This window comes from Scyliorhinus canicula, chromosome 4 (assembly GCF_902713615.1).
Source record: "Scyliorhinus canicula chromosome 4, sScyCan1.1, whole genome shotgun sequence".
NCBI lineage: Eukaryota > Metazoa > Chordata > Chondrichthyes > Carcharhiniformes > Scyliorhinidae > Scyliorhinus > Scyliorhinus canicula.
Window position 1 is genome coordinate 60,205,208 of NC_052149.1, and position 15,037 is coordinate 60,220,244.

General features: G+C 48.6%; 1 protein-coding gene across 3 annotated transcripts in view; it reads left to right on the forward strand.

Annotated features, from left to right (window-relative positions):
• tm2d1 (TM2 domain containing 1) overlaps positions 1–15,037 on the forward strand; it is an 89,130-nt gene that overhangs the window by 37,039 nt on the left and 37,054 nt on the right. The gene's annotated exons all lie outside the window — the stretch shown is intronic.

Sequence of the window (15,037 nt, forward strand, 5' to 3'; positions counted from 1 at the left end):
ATCCATCGCTGCCTCTTCCTGAGATTCTCTCCATTACAGGAGCCAGACTTCAGAAATATCCAGGATGTCGGAAAGTTCTGAACGTGCTGAGTATTACAAAGGCTGTGGGCCTTGACAACATCCTAGCTATAGTGCTGAAGGCTTGTGCTGGACCTCTGGCCAAATTATTCTCGTACAATTGCAACATTGGCATCCACCAATGAATGTGGAAAAATTCCCAGGTTGATCACAGCCACACAAAATACTCTCAGCCCACTCTCAATTATCAGCAAAGTGAAAAGAAGGTGTTGTTGACTGTGCTTAATCATCAATAACCTGTTCACTGATGCCCAGTTTCAATTCCACTCGGACTACTCAATCTAAACCTCATCACAGTCATATCAAAAGAGCTCAATTCTGAAATTGAATGAGAATTACACATGTAGATGTATTCTCTAATTTCACTTCCGAGACGTTGGCACTAATTTTATTCGACAGTGCTCCCTAATCTAGATTTCTGAATCAGCGGAAATAACTTCTCTCTATCTAATCTCTCGATCGCACTTAATATCTTGAAAACGCTGACCAAATCACCCCTGAACCTTGTAAACTTTAGGGAATACAACCCTAGTTTGTGTAATCACTGCTTGCAGTTTTACACTTGGGGTCCAGGTATTATTCTGCTTTCATCCACTTGACACTTCGGACTGAATGGGGTTGCAAATGCTTCAAACATGGCTGCTGCATTCACTTGCTGGTCCAGACTATTACTGAGGGTGGGGATATTCATGGAGCCACCTTACCCCATTAGTTGTTTAGCTGTACACCAACATTGAGAACTGGAAGTGGCAGGGCTGCAGAGCTTTAATCTGATTGCTTGGTTGTGGAATCACTTAGCTCTCTATTTAGTCATGTGGTTCAGCAGGACCTTTGATACTCACCAAAGCTGTGATGATCAGGTCACCATGTTTGCCACATGGAACAAAATATGCATGTGTATCTTGTTTTATGCTTTTGAGAATTGTTCACAGAAGTTTGATACAGCTGTGCAGTTTGCTATCCTAACTCAGAGAGCAGCTAAGTGTCAGCCACATTAATCTGGATCTGAGGTCACATTGGTTATACTGGACAAGGTCAATATACTTGCTGTCAACCCAAATATATATATTATATTTGAATATCTATGTGAAGAATATATTTTAGGTTAAGCATGGGAATTCTCTGAACATTATAAAATGAAGCATGAACAAACATGCATTGTGCATTGATGAGACCATCAATTCACTAGACACGTGCTTTGGGATATGAACAGTGGTTTTAATCTACTTACTACAGAGCCAGCCTGTTACACGTTGAACTCTCGATGAACTGGTCGGCTGGCTCTGGGCATCGATATTTATACAGCAGTCCAGGGGGAGGAGCCGTGGGCGGAGCCAAGGGTGGAGCCCTGGACAAACTCCTAAGTATTCCCAGAGCTACTCCCCCTAGTGGTCGGTAACTCAACTGCGCTTACAATCGTACGGTCTCATATATATATCACAGTGTGAATTACAGAGTTACATTCACCCCCTACAAAAAAATCAAGTCCGGCGGGGGTGGTAGTTCATAAATTGAATCTGTCCGGTGGTCGAGTCGTCCGCTGCGATCTGCGTAGCACCGGGGTTGTAGCCTCTTGTGGTGGCTGGATGGGTGTTGTGGGTTGGGGTACGTTGGTGGACTCCGGGGGTGATTCCGTCCAAGCTCCATACCCGTCTGGTTCGACTGGGGACTGGGGGCGCTGGGGGTTAGCCGGTGCGGGTGCGCAAAACAAATGTAGCGAGCTAGTGGGCTCAGGAGTGCTAGGGGGGGCGGCTGGGTAGGGTGTAGAGTATGGGGTACCTCTGCAGTGATAGTGGAGATGCTGGATCCAGCGGGTGCTAGGTCCCGGAGGGATACGGTGTCCTGACGGTCGTCAGGGAACTCTACGAAGGCGTACTGGGGGTTTGAGTGAAGCAGGCGCACCTTCTCTACAAGGTGCTCAGTTTTGTGCGTCCTGACGTGCTTCCTCAGGAGTACAGGGCCTGGTGTCTTCAGCCATGCCGGGAGTGAGACCCCCATGGTAGTTCCCCTGGAAAAGATAAAGAGCCTCTCGTGAGGGGTCTGGTTGGTCGCGGTGCATAAGAGTGACCTAATAGCGTGGAGTGCGTCTGGGAGGACATCCTGCCAATGGGAAACTGGAAGATTCCTGGACCGGAGGGTCAGTAGGACGGTCTTCCAGACCGTCGCATTCTCCCTCTCCAGCTGCCCGTTTCCCCTGGGGTTGTAGCTGGTAGTCCTGCTCGAGGTGATGCCCTTGTCGAGCAGGTACTGACGCAGCTCGTCGCTCATGAAGGACGAACCCCGGTCGCTGTGTACGTAGCCTGGGAAACCAAACAGGGTGAAGATACTATGCAGGGCCCTAATGACTGTGTGGGAGGTCATATCGGGGCACGGGATAGCAAAGGGGAAGCGGGAGAACTCAGCCATGACGTTTAGGAAGTAAACGTTCCTGTTAGTTGAGGGGAGCGGCCCTTTGAAATCGATCGCGAGGCGTTCAATGGATGTAGAAGCCTTGACCAGGTGGGCCCTGTCTGGTCTATAGAAGTGCAGTTTGCACTCCGCGCAGATCGGGCAGTCTCTGGTGACAGCTTTTACCTCCTCAGTGGAGAAAGGCAGATTTCGGGCTTTGATGTAGGGGCGAGCCGGGTGACAGAGGTTGTTGTGGATGACTTTCAAGCGGTTGTTCTGCGCGCTGGCGCACGTCCCGCGGGATAGGGCATCTGGGGGCTTGTTCAGCTTCCCCGGTCGATACTATAGGTGGAGAGTTCGATCTTCCACCTCAGAATTTTATCGTTTTTAATTTTGCCCCTTTGCGAGTTGTCAAACATGAAGGTAACCGATCTTTGGTTGTTGATGAGGGGTGAACCTCCTACCTGCGAGGTAGTGCCTCCAGTGACGAATAGCCTCCACAATGGCTTGTGCTTCCTTTTTGACTGCCGAGTGTCGGAGTTCCGAAAGAGAGGGTACGGGAGAAGAATGCGACTGGTCTCCCTGCCTGATTTAAAGTGGCTGCAAGAGCTACCTCTGAGGCGTCGCTCTCAACCTGAAAGGGGGTGGATTCATCCACCGCCCGCATGGCCGCTTTGGCGATGTCTTCCTTGATGCAGTTGAAGGCCTGGCGCGCCTCAGCTGACAGGGGAAATAGTGTGGCCTTAAAGAGTGGCCGGGCTTTGTCCGCATATTGAGGGACCCACTGGGCATAATACGAAAAGAATCCCAAGCACCGTTTGAGGGCCTTGGGACAATGAGGGAGAGATCGGGACCCAGGACTCCGTTTTCCACGACATAGCCGAGGATGGCTAGTCTGGTCGTGCGGAAAACGCATTTCTCCTTGTTATAGGTGAGGTTTAGTTTCTGAGCCGTCTGAAGAAAACGGTAGAGGGTGGCGTCGTGGTCCTGCTGGTCATAGCCGCAGTTGGTAACGTTATCAGGGGCAGCAGGGTAGCATGGTGGTTAGCATAAATGCTTCACAGCTCCAGGGTCCCAGGTTCGATTCCCGGCTGGGTCACTGTCTGTGTGGAGTCTGCACGTCCTCCCCCTGTGTGCGTGGGTTTCCTCCGGGTGCTCCGGTTTCCTCCCACAGTCCAAAGATGTGCGGGTTAGGTGGATTGGCCATGCTAAATTGCCCGTAGTGTCCTAATTAAAGTAAGGGGTTGTTGGGTTACGGGTATAGGGTGGATACGTGGGTTTGAGTAGGGTGATCATGGCTCGGCACAACATTGAGGGCCGAAGGGCCTGTTCTGTGCTGTACTGTTCTATGTTCTATGTTCTATGTTATCCAAGTACGGGAACGTGGCTCGCAGCCTGTACTGGTACACTATTCGGTCCATTGCTCGTTGGAACACCGAAACCCCATTAGTGACGCCGAAGTGAACCCGGAGGAAATGGAAGAGGCGGCCATCGGCCTCGAATGCCATGTAGTGGCGGTCCTCCGGGCGGATTGGGAGCTGGTGGTATGCAGACTTCAGATCCACCATGGAAAAGAGCCGTTACTGGGAGATCTGATTTACTATGTCTGCAATCCTGGGGAGGGGGACGCATCGAGGAGCGTAAACCTATTAATGGTTTGACTATAGTCTACGACCATGCGGAATTTTTCCCCGGTTTTGACGACCACCACCTGAACTTCCAGGGGCTGTTGCTGGCCTCTATGATCCCCTCACTGAGAAGCCTTCGGACCTCTGATCTGATGAACACCCTATCCTGCAGGCTGTACCGCCAGCTGCGAGTGGCTACGGGTTTACAGTCCTGGGTGAGATTGGCAAAGAGAGGACGGGGGGAAATTCACAGCATGGCTAGGCTGCAGGGGCCTGCCGAAACTGAGGGTGAGACTCTTGAGGTTACACTGAAAATCTAGGCTCAATAAGAGTGGGGCGCAGAGTTCGTGCAGGACGTAGAGCTGGGATTTGGCATAGCTAGCGCCTTGGATTGTGAGCGTCACAGCGGTACGCCCTTGGATCTGGACAGAGTGGGAACCCGAAGCGAGGGAGATAGTTTGCCGCGCGGGGAAAACGGGGAGCGAACAGCGTCTTACCAGATCTGGGTGTACGAAGCTCTCAGTGCTCCCGGAGTCGAAAAGGCACGGCGTGCTGTACCCGTTAATTTGGACCGTCGCCATCGAGTTTCGCAGCTGCTTCGGGCGCGATTGGTCCAGAGTGACTGAGCTGAGTTGCGGGTAGTCGGCGGCTCGATCAGCTGTGCTGGAGTGGTCCCGTGATGACTGCCCTCTGGGTTCGTAGTCATCGAGGTGAGTTTCAGAGTTTGAAGGGGATGGATCCCAAGATGGCCGCCCCCATGAGTCGCACATGGCCGGCCCCATGGAGGAGGATTGCCAAGATGGCTGCCCCCATGAGTCGCACATGACCGGCCGCATGGAGGAGGATTGCCAAGATGGCCACCCCCATGAGTCGCACATGTTGGGTGGGGGCGGAGTCGGCATGCAGTCTGCAGCATTTCGGGGCCTGCGGGCCTGTGAATTCAAGGAACGAGTGCTTTGAGCCGTGGGAGGGTTAGAGGCTGGGGCGGAACCAGTGCTTTGAGCCGTGGGAGGGTTAGAGGCTGGGGCTTTCTTCGCCAGACACACTCTGGCATAGTGTCCTTTTCGCCCGCAGCTGCTGCAGGTCGCGTTGCGGGCCGGGCAGTGCTGCCGTGAGTGCTGATTCTGGCCGCAAAAGTGGCAGGCTGGGGCAGCATTGTGGCTGGGCGGCCGCGCAGCGCAGGCCTGGGGGAGTCGCTGATCGGGGGCCCATGATGGGGTCGCGGGGAATGAGGTGACGCTGCGGAAGGAGACCTCCATAGTGGTAGCAAGTTCAACAGTCGCTTCAAGATTTAGGGCCCCCTTTTCCAGCAGTCGCTGCCGCATGTAATTTGACCGAAGGCCTGCAACAAAGGCATCGCGTACACAAAATTCTCTATGTTCTGCCGCGCTAACCGCCTGGTAATTACAGTCACTAGATAAAGTTTTAAGCTCTCTCAGGAATTCTGCGAGCGATTCCGTTGGCCGCTGGCGGCGAGTAGTGAACACGTGTCGTGCATAGACTTCATTAACAGGCCTCACATACATTTTGTCGAGTAGCGCTAGGGCTTCAGTATACGAACCGGCACAGTTTAGTTGAGTAGAGATTCTGTGGCTCACCCTCGGGTGTAGTAGGCTCAGTTTCTGCTCCTCCGTTGTTTCGGCTGTGCTTGCTTCCGCCAGGTAGGCTTTAAAAGACCGGAGCCAATGAGAAAAAATTTATTTTGCCTCTGCATCCTGTGGGTCGAGTTCCAGTCACTCAGGCTTGAGGGCTGATTCCATGATTGATCCTGACTGTTTCTTAAGTAGATTAAATTGATGAGACCATCAATTCACTGGACACGTGCTTTGAGATATGAACAGTGGTTTTAATCTACTTACTACAGAGCCAGCCTGTTACACATTGAACTCTCGATGGACTGGTCAGCTGGCTCTGGGCATCGATATTTATACAGCAGTCCAGAGGGAGGAGTCGTGGGTGGAGCCAAGGGTGGAGCCCTGTACAAACTCCTAAGCATTCCCAGAGCTGCTCCCCCTAGTGGTTGGGCAATGCAACTGCGCTTACAATCGTCTGGTCTCGTATATATATCAGTGTGAATTACAGAGTTACATTCACCACATGCATAAAGCAACTTCTGTTTTTTTAACCACAAAAGCATAGTGTTGGAATTAATGCGGTTTCCAATCTTGCCCATTGTGTATTGAGCCATATATTTACTGACTCATGTCATTGATATTTGAATGATTGAATTCTTTAAAGAACAAAGTTGAAATAATGGACTAAACCTGCTTTCCCGAGCACAGATGTAGTTGATACCTATTCATATTGCTTATTTTTTATATGATTCATGCTAAATTCTAATTGGAACACCTTTGTTTGTTTAATTATGAACGTGTTACACTTAAATGACTGATTTCTCTTTTAATGGAGTAGCAATGCTTATGTGAACACGTCCTTGGCTATATCCACCTTGTCCAAAATCCAGAAGTATACTTTTTAAGAAAATTGGCGTTGCAGATGATCCTGTCACCCTGGCGCAGCTAGTAAACCAGTTTTAATCAATTGTTTACTTGACTGTATCCGAGCTATTTGTATAACTTCTCTATGTTGAATGAATGTAATATTACCTCAGTGATGTTACCTCAGGGCAGCACGGTAGCACAAGTGGTTGGCAATGTGGCTTCACAGTACCAGGGTCCCAGGTTTGATTCCCAGCTGGGTCACTGTCTATGCAGAGTCTGCACATTCTCCCCGTGTCTGCGTGGGTTTCCTCCGGGTGCTCCGGTTTCCTCCCACAGTCCAAAGACGTGCAGGTTAGATGGATTGGCCATGCTAAATTGCCCTTAGTGGCCAAAAAGTTTCGGAGGGGTTACTGGGTTACGGAGATAGGGTTTAAAGTGGGTCGGTGCAGACTCGATGGGCTGAATGGCCTCCTTCTGCACTGTATGTTCTATATTCTATGATCTGGACCTTTTGGAAGCTAAATTGTGCACTGTTTATTTAGAAATTAAAGAAGCATTGTAGAATCAGGTTAGCCTAAGTCAAAGCGCAAATATTGTGTTACAAAAATAAGAAACTAAAATGGCTTCTTTATCTACTTGAATCTTGCTTTTATAGAGTTAAGTGTTTATCAAAGAAAATTTTCAAGTAAGAAAAGCCTCAAATTTTCACTCCAGTTATAATTGTTCCACTTATCTGTCTTCATTTTCAATAATGGATACTACATTGATTATGCTTCAGATTTCTACTACATACATCAATCAAACCATGAAATATAATTTCTGTGGCCTCAGCAGTTTTCCCCCTTTAGCTCCAGGATCATAGAAATATATCCATTCTCTTCCTTCAGGCTAACTAACCAATCTTAAAATTTTCCAGTTATCCGTCAAAACATAATTTATCTCGCTCTCAACCTCTTCAGGATTCACTTCTTCACTGTCTTTTTTAGTAAAGACTAAAATGAAGGGCAGGTACTATTTAAATATCTCTACATTAGAAATTGCCAATCCACCTCTCAGGAGTCCCACCTTGCTTTTAATAATTCTGCTTTCAATGATATTCTTCTATAGTATTTTAATATTTGTTTAACTGTTTGTTTTGGACTTTTTTCTCATGATATTTCTGAGCATTTCATATTCCACTGCTTTTTTAAAACCGTTTTCTCACATTCTCTTTTTTTATCACCATTATTAATAAAGTGGTTGTTTGGTAGTACAGAATTGATTATTGCTGAAAAATAGAGACATGTCTAACTGTGTGTGGAAGTGAGACTGAGTGTGCACGCACGTGAGTGTGAGAGTGTGTGAGTGCATGTGTGGTGTGAGACTGAGTGTGCGCGTGCATCCATGGCGTGAGACTCCCCATGACTGAGAGTGTGCGCACACACGGGTGTAAGACTGTATGTGTGCGTGGGTGTGAGACTGAATGTGCAGAAAACTGAATGTCTGTATGTGTGCATGACATGAGGCTGTTTGTGGGTGTGAAAATGAGTGTGTGCACAAGTGGGAGTGAGACTGAGTGGGTGTGCATGGGCATGAAAGTAGTGTGTGTGCATGGGCATGAAAGTGTGTGTGTGTTCATGGGCATGAGACCTGGTGTATGTGCACACTTGGGCATGAGACTGGGTGTGCATGGGCATGAAAGTGAGTGTGCATGGGTATGAAAGTGACTGTATGTGTGTATGGCTGTGAGACTGTGCATGTGTGTATAGTTGCGTGGGCGTGAGACTGAGCATGTGGGCGTGAGACTGAATGCACACATGGGCTCATTGGCTCTTACCTTCTTGACCAGCCTCCCATGCAGGACCTTGTCAAAAGCCTTACTGAAATCCATGTAGACCACATCAACTAACTGCATTGTCCCTCTACATGCCTAGTCGCCTCCTCGAAAAGTTCAATCAAATTTGTTAGACATGATATTCCCCTGACAAAGCCATGCTGGCTATCCTTTTTTAAAAAAATATTTTTCTTGAAGCATTTGCAAAAAAATGTTTTAACATTAACAAACAAAACAATAATAGCATAAACATCAACATGGTAAACGAGACATTTCCCACCCAACCCCTCTTCTGTACATCCCTTAACCAGATTGCACCTACCCCCCCCCCACCCCCCCCCCCCCCCCCCCCCCCCCCCCCCCCCCCCCCCCCCCCCCCCCCCCCCCCCCCCCCCCCTTCAGAATGCTGCTTCTGCTAACATTTTAATTTACCCCGAAAAAGTTGACGAACGGCTGTCACCTCCGGGAGAACCCCAACGTTGACCCCCTCAAGGCAAACTTTATTTTCTCCAGCTTGAGAAACCCAGCCATGTCACTGACCCAAGTCTCCACACTCTGGAGCTTAGAGTCCCTCCACATTAAAAGGATCCGTCTCTGAGCAACCAGGGAGGCAAAGGCCAGAATGTCGGCCTCTTTCACTCCCTGAACTCCCGGGTCTTCTGACACTCCAAAGATCGCTATCTCTGGACTAGGCACCACCCGCGTACCTAGCACCTTGGACATTGCCTTGGCAAACCCCTGCCAGAATCCACCAAGCTTTGGGCATGCCCAAACATATGGACATGGTTTGCTGGGCTTCCCGCACACCTCGCAAATCTATCTTCTACCCGAAAAATATACTCATCCTCGCCGCCGTCATATGTGCCCGATGCACCACCTTAAACTGTATTAGACTGAGCCTGGCACATGTTGAGGAGGAATTAACCCTGCTTAGGGCGTCCGCCCACAGACCCGCCTCTAACTCCCCACCTAGCTCCTCCTCCCATTTGCCCTTCAGTTCCACCACCGGGGTCTTCTCCGCCTCCAACAACTCCTGATAGATATCCGACACTTTCCCCTCCCCCACCCAGGTACCGGACACTACTCTGTCCTGTATCCCCCATGGCGGGATCAGCGCGAAAGCCAACACCTGTTTCCTCAGAAAGTCCCGGACTTGTAAATTCTGAAACCATTCCCCGGCGGCAGCTTGAACTTGTCCTCCAGCGCATTCAGACTGGGAAACCTCCCGTCTATGAATAGATCGCCCATCCGTCTAATTCTTGCTCTCTGCCAACTTCGGAACCCGCCATCTATCCTGCCCGGCGCGAACCTGTGGTTATTGCAAATCGGGGTCCAGACTGACACACCCTCCACCTTCTTATACCTCCTCCATTGCCCCCAGATCCTCAATGCCGCCACCACCACCGGGCTAGTGGAGTAACGGATCGGCGGGAACAGCGGAGGTGTCGTTACCAGTGCTCTCAAACTGGTGCCTTTGCATGACGCCGCTCCCATGCCGACCCCTCCCACATTACCCACTTCCTAATCATCGCTATATTCGCCGCCCAGTAGTAGTTGCAGAAGTCCGGCAGCGCCAGCCCACCCTCCCTCCGACTACGCTTCAACAACATTTTCTTCCCCTACGGGGTTTTATTCACCCATACAAAGCCCAAAATAATCTTGTTTACCTGCTTGAAAAAGGCCTTGGGGTTGAAGATGGGGAGGCACTGGAAGACAACGATTCTTAAGTCCTGCCTCCTGGACCTGTTCTCCAGGTCCTCCAACTTCTCGTGCATTCTCTTGTGGCACTCATCCAACAACTCCACATTATGTTCCAGCACGGTTAGAATCATAGAATCATAGAATGTACAGTGCAGAAGGAGGCCATTCAGCCCATCGAGTCTGCACCGGCTCTTGGAAAGAGCACCCTACCCAAGGTCAACACCTCCCCCTATCCCAATAACCCAGTAACCCCACCCAACACTAAGGGCAATTTTGGACACTAAGGACAATTTATCATGGCCAATCCACCTAACCTGCACATCTTTGGACTGTGGGAGGAAACCGGAGCACCCGGAGGAAACCCACGCACACACGGGGAGGATGTGCAGACTCCGCACAGACAGTCACCCAAGCCGGAATCGAACCTGGGACCCTGGAGCTGTGAAGCCATTGTGCTATCCACAATGCTACCGTGCTGCCCCGTTAGATATTCCTCCTGGCTGGACAACTTCAGTTCAATTTCTTGTATCGCTTTCCCTTGGGCCGCCTGGTTCAAAATCACTTGATCGATCGCAGCCTTGATCGGGTCCAGTGTTTCCTTTTTCAGCTCAGTGAAACAGTCCTTAAAGAACTTCATCTGCTGCTCCTTAGACCACAGAGCCACTGCTCTGTGGTTCTGACCCTCCGCCATGCTGCGCCGCGATACCAGTTCCGACTGCTTCACTCTATCAGGGCTGTCTTTTCACACGGCCACTTCTAATCCAATTAGCCATACATCGAAGGGGGAAATCCTTCTTAATATTGTCCACTTCACCTATCTATCCCATAAAGTATGAGAAAAGTCAGGAAAAAAGGTCCGAAAGTCCGTTTCAGGCGGGAGCTATCGATTGTGCGACCTACTCCTCCATGGTCACCACCGGAAGTGATGCTGACTATCCTTGATCAATCCTTACATCTCCAAGTGGAGATTAATTCAGTCCCTCAGAATTCTTTTCAATAATTTCCTGATATCTGATGTTGGATCACTGGTCTGTAATTCACTGTTTTTTCTCCTTTTCCCTGCTTTAATAATGGTACCACTTTAGCAGTCCTCTGGCACCTCTCCTGTGGCCAGAGAGGATCAGAAATTTAGCACCAGAGTCCCTGCAAACTCCTCCGTTGTCTCACAGCAGTGTAGGATGCATCTCATCTGGACCTAGGCATTTATCCACTTTTAAGCCGGCTAAAACCGCTAACACCTCATCCTGCTAATCTATTCAATTATATCACAGTCCCCATCCCTGCTTTCTATACCTACATCGTCCTTATCCAGAGCGAACATATGCAAAATACTAACTTAATAGCTCACCTATGTAGCTCACACAGAGATGCTACTTTGATACTGATTGGGCCCACCCTTTCCCTGGTTACCCCCTTGCCCTTAATATACTCATAAAACACCTTGGGATTTTCCTTTATTTTGCCCTGAATTTTTTCATACCCCTCTTCACATTCCTAATTTGTTTTTAAATACCCCCCTGCACTTTCTACACTTCACTAGGGCATCCACTGTTTTGAGCCCCCTGTATCTGCCATAATCCTCCCTATGTTTCCTTATCCAATCCTGTATATCACTTCACACCTAGGGTTCTCTGGACTTTCTGGTCCCACCCTGTACTCTCCCTATTTTCTTTTTCAATGACTCCCACTGTTCTGTTGTGGATTTTCCGACAAGTAGCTGTGCCCTTTGGCCAGATCCTGCCTTATCATATTAAATTTGGCCTTCCCCCAATGCAGAACCTTTATTTCCGGTCTATCTTTGGCTTTCTCCATAATTATCTTAAACCTTGCCGAGTTATGGTCACTATCACTCAAATGCTCCACCACTGACACTTCTACCACTTGCCCTGCTTCATTCACTAAAATTAGGTTCCGTCCAACCCCCCTCTCTTGTAAGACTTTCTACTGGCTCAAAAACTCTCCTGGATGCATTTTTGCCTTCTCTAATCTTTTCATCTTTTCCTGTCCCAATTAATATCAGGGAAGTTGATATCCCCTACTCTTATTACCCTATTATTTTTACACTTCTCTGAGATTTGCCGACAAATCTGCTCTTCTATTTCTCCCTGACTGTTTGGGGGTTCATAGTACACTCCCAACAATGTGATTGTTTTTTTTAACATTCCACCTTATGGCCTCAGTTGCGGAGACTGCTAAGATATTATCCCTCCTCTCAGGAATAATTGACTCCTTGACCAATATTGTGGTACCATATCCTCTTATACCACCCTCTTCCTCATCTCACCTGAAGATTCTATACTCCAGAATAATGAGCTGCCTGTCCTGTCATTCCCTCAGCAATGTCTCTGTGATAGCAATAATAACATACTCCTATGTGTTAATCAACTCTCTCCATTCATCTGCCTTACCCATGAGACTCCTTACATTAAAATAAATGCCATTCAGCCTTGCCATATTCCCTTGTGTCTTAACATATCTATTTCTGCTCTGCCTTCCAGACTGAGATTACTTGTTTGGCTGTGCATCACCCTCTGCTATACCTCCACCCTGTAAAACACCCCCTGCGAAAATAGTTTAAATCCCCCCAACAGCATTAGCAAACCTCTCCGCAAGGATGCTGGTCCCGTTCTGGTTCAGATGCAACCGGTCCGACTTGTACAGGTCCCAGCAGAAACAGCCAGTGATCCAGGAAACTCAATCCATCCCTCCTGCACCTTCTCTTCAGCCATGCATTCACCTGCTCTATCCTTCTATTCCTATACTCACTAGCATGGGAGTAATCCAGAGATTACAACCTTTTGAAGTCTACCTAGCTCTGTAAATTCTTGTTGCAGGACCTTATCCCTCTTTCTATCTACGTCATTGGTACCAATGTGAACTACGACCCCTGACTGTTCACCCTCCCCCTTTAGGATGTTCCATAGCCGTTGAGTGAGGTCCTTGACCCTGGCACCAGGGAGGCAACACGCCATCTTGGAATCTTACGGCCGCAGAAACACCTGTCTACACACTATTGCTTTCCACACTTAATCCTCCTCCCTTGTGCTGCTGCGCCAACCACAGTGCTGTGAACTTGCCTGTGGCTCCACTCCCCAGACGAACCATCACTCTCACCATTTTCCAACACAAAAAAATGGTTCTTGAGATGCATTCTAGGGCTTTCCTGACTACCTGCCTGCCCTCCTCCTCCTGACTGGCGGTCACCCATTCCCTCTCTGACTGCACTTCCTTAGCTGTGGGATGACCACATCTAAAAATACGCTATCCACGAACCACACAGCCTCGGGGTTGCACCGCTTCAGCTGACTCTCAGGTTTCTACACCCGGCTCTCGAGCTGGTCAAAATATTGACACATGTGGCCATCCGGAATGCAAGGAGTGTCTGAAGAATTCCCACATTCTGCAGGCCTTGCAAAACATGGGACTCAGCTCCCCAGCAATACTTTTCGTTGAAAGACCTTAAATTTATGCCAAGAAGAAAATTATTTTAAGTTACTTTAAAAGAAGCTAGAACTCTTACCATTGCTTAATGTAGCTTTAAAGAGGAGAAAGCAACTTACCCACTACCCACGAATCAGCTCTCTCCCTTGTAGCCTCTACTCCTGCAAGCAGGACAAGACCGCTTTCTGAAGAGGAGAAAGTTAGGAAACCAAACAGCACCTCGTTCCCCACTGCACTGATTTCCCATTTTGCTCCAAATTTCCAAATATACTCACTCTGACTGTGTTTCACGCAGGTGATGTCATTCCCAACCACTTGTTTACCTAATTACTGACCATTCGCTTGAAACAGTCCATTTCTTAAATAGAGCTGAGAAGAGTCACTCAATAAAATCTTCTGCAATAATCAACACCTGTTGAGGCCCTATTCAGGCTTCAGGTGATTGACAGTCAGCTACATTTTTAGCCTTTTAACGAGGCTGCATAATAAAAACCCTTAAAATGACTTACCAGTGCAATTCCCACTTTGCTCCAAATTCCCAAATATACTCACTTTGCCTGTGTCTCACTCCGGTGATGTCTCTAACCAATTGTCTGTGCGGCCACTTACTGAATATGGGACAAATCTTCCAGTTTCTGGGTCATCGGAGACCGTATGCATAACTGAAGATGTGTGTCGGGACTCTACAGAGGGAAGATTCAATTTCCAATCGGTAAACTCTCCTACTTCTGGGACCCTCCAGAAAGTCTCTAGTTTGATTTAAAGTCGAAGATTTTGGCCAGTTCCAATGAAATTACCCAGGTAGTTATCCATGAAATGTTAGACAGATTAAAACTTAGTCTAACACCTGGGTGACTACACAACTGACCATTAATCATCCATTGATCCCGCCCACCAACTCCATCCGACTAGCCCTGCGACCCAACCCGACCATTCTCCCTCAACCCAACCTGTCTACCCCCCTGTTCCCACGACTCCAACCACCCCACTCGACTACTTTGTGACTGGACTACCCCGACCACTCCCAACCAGACCTGACCAAACCCGATTCGACTAACCTGCGTCACGGCTACCCACTCATCTACCTTACCTGCCACACCCAGCTGTCATCTCACCTACCCTGACTATTCTGCCTATCTTCCCGCCCACCACCTTATCCTTCCTACCATCTCGCCTATCTAACCCCTCGGCCACTTCCCAACCTCACCCACCTATCCAACGCCTCATCGATTTTCTAACATTCAAATTGGACCTTTAAGCTTCCCATACCGCAGCAAGGTGCCAATGAAAGGGTCTTTCCTGTTTTCCTCCAATTCTGTTCTGCTGCTACCGAGTGCCCGATGGATGCTGCATTGTGCATTTCTGGAAAAGCTGGGCTCATATGGCCCCAGAAGAAATGTGGTGCAGGATTGGGTCAGAGGACTTTACTTTGCCACTGCTTGGAAGATCCACGTCAAAATGTACTTAAAAGTTATTTTAAACTGAAAGTTGAAGTAGTTACACCACTGCTCTTACAAATGGGGTGAAATGTTGCTAAAATGTTGAAT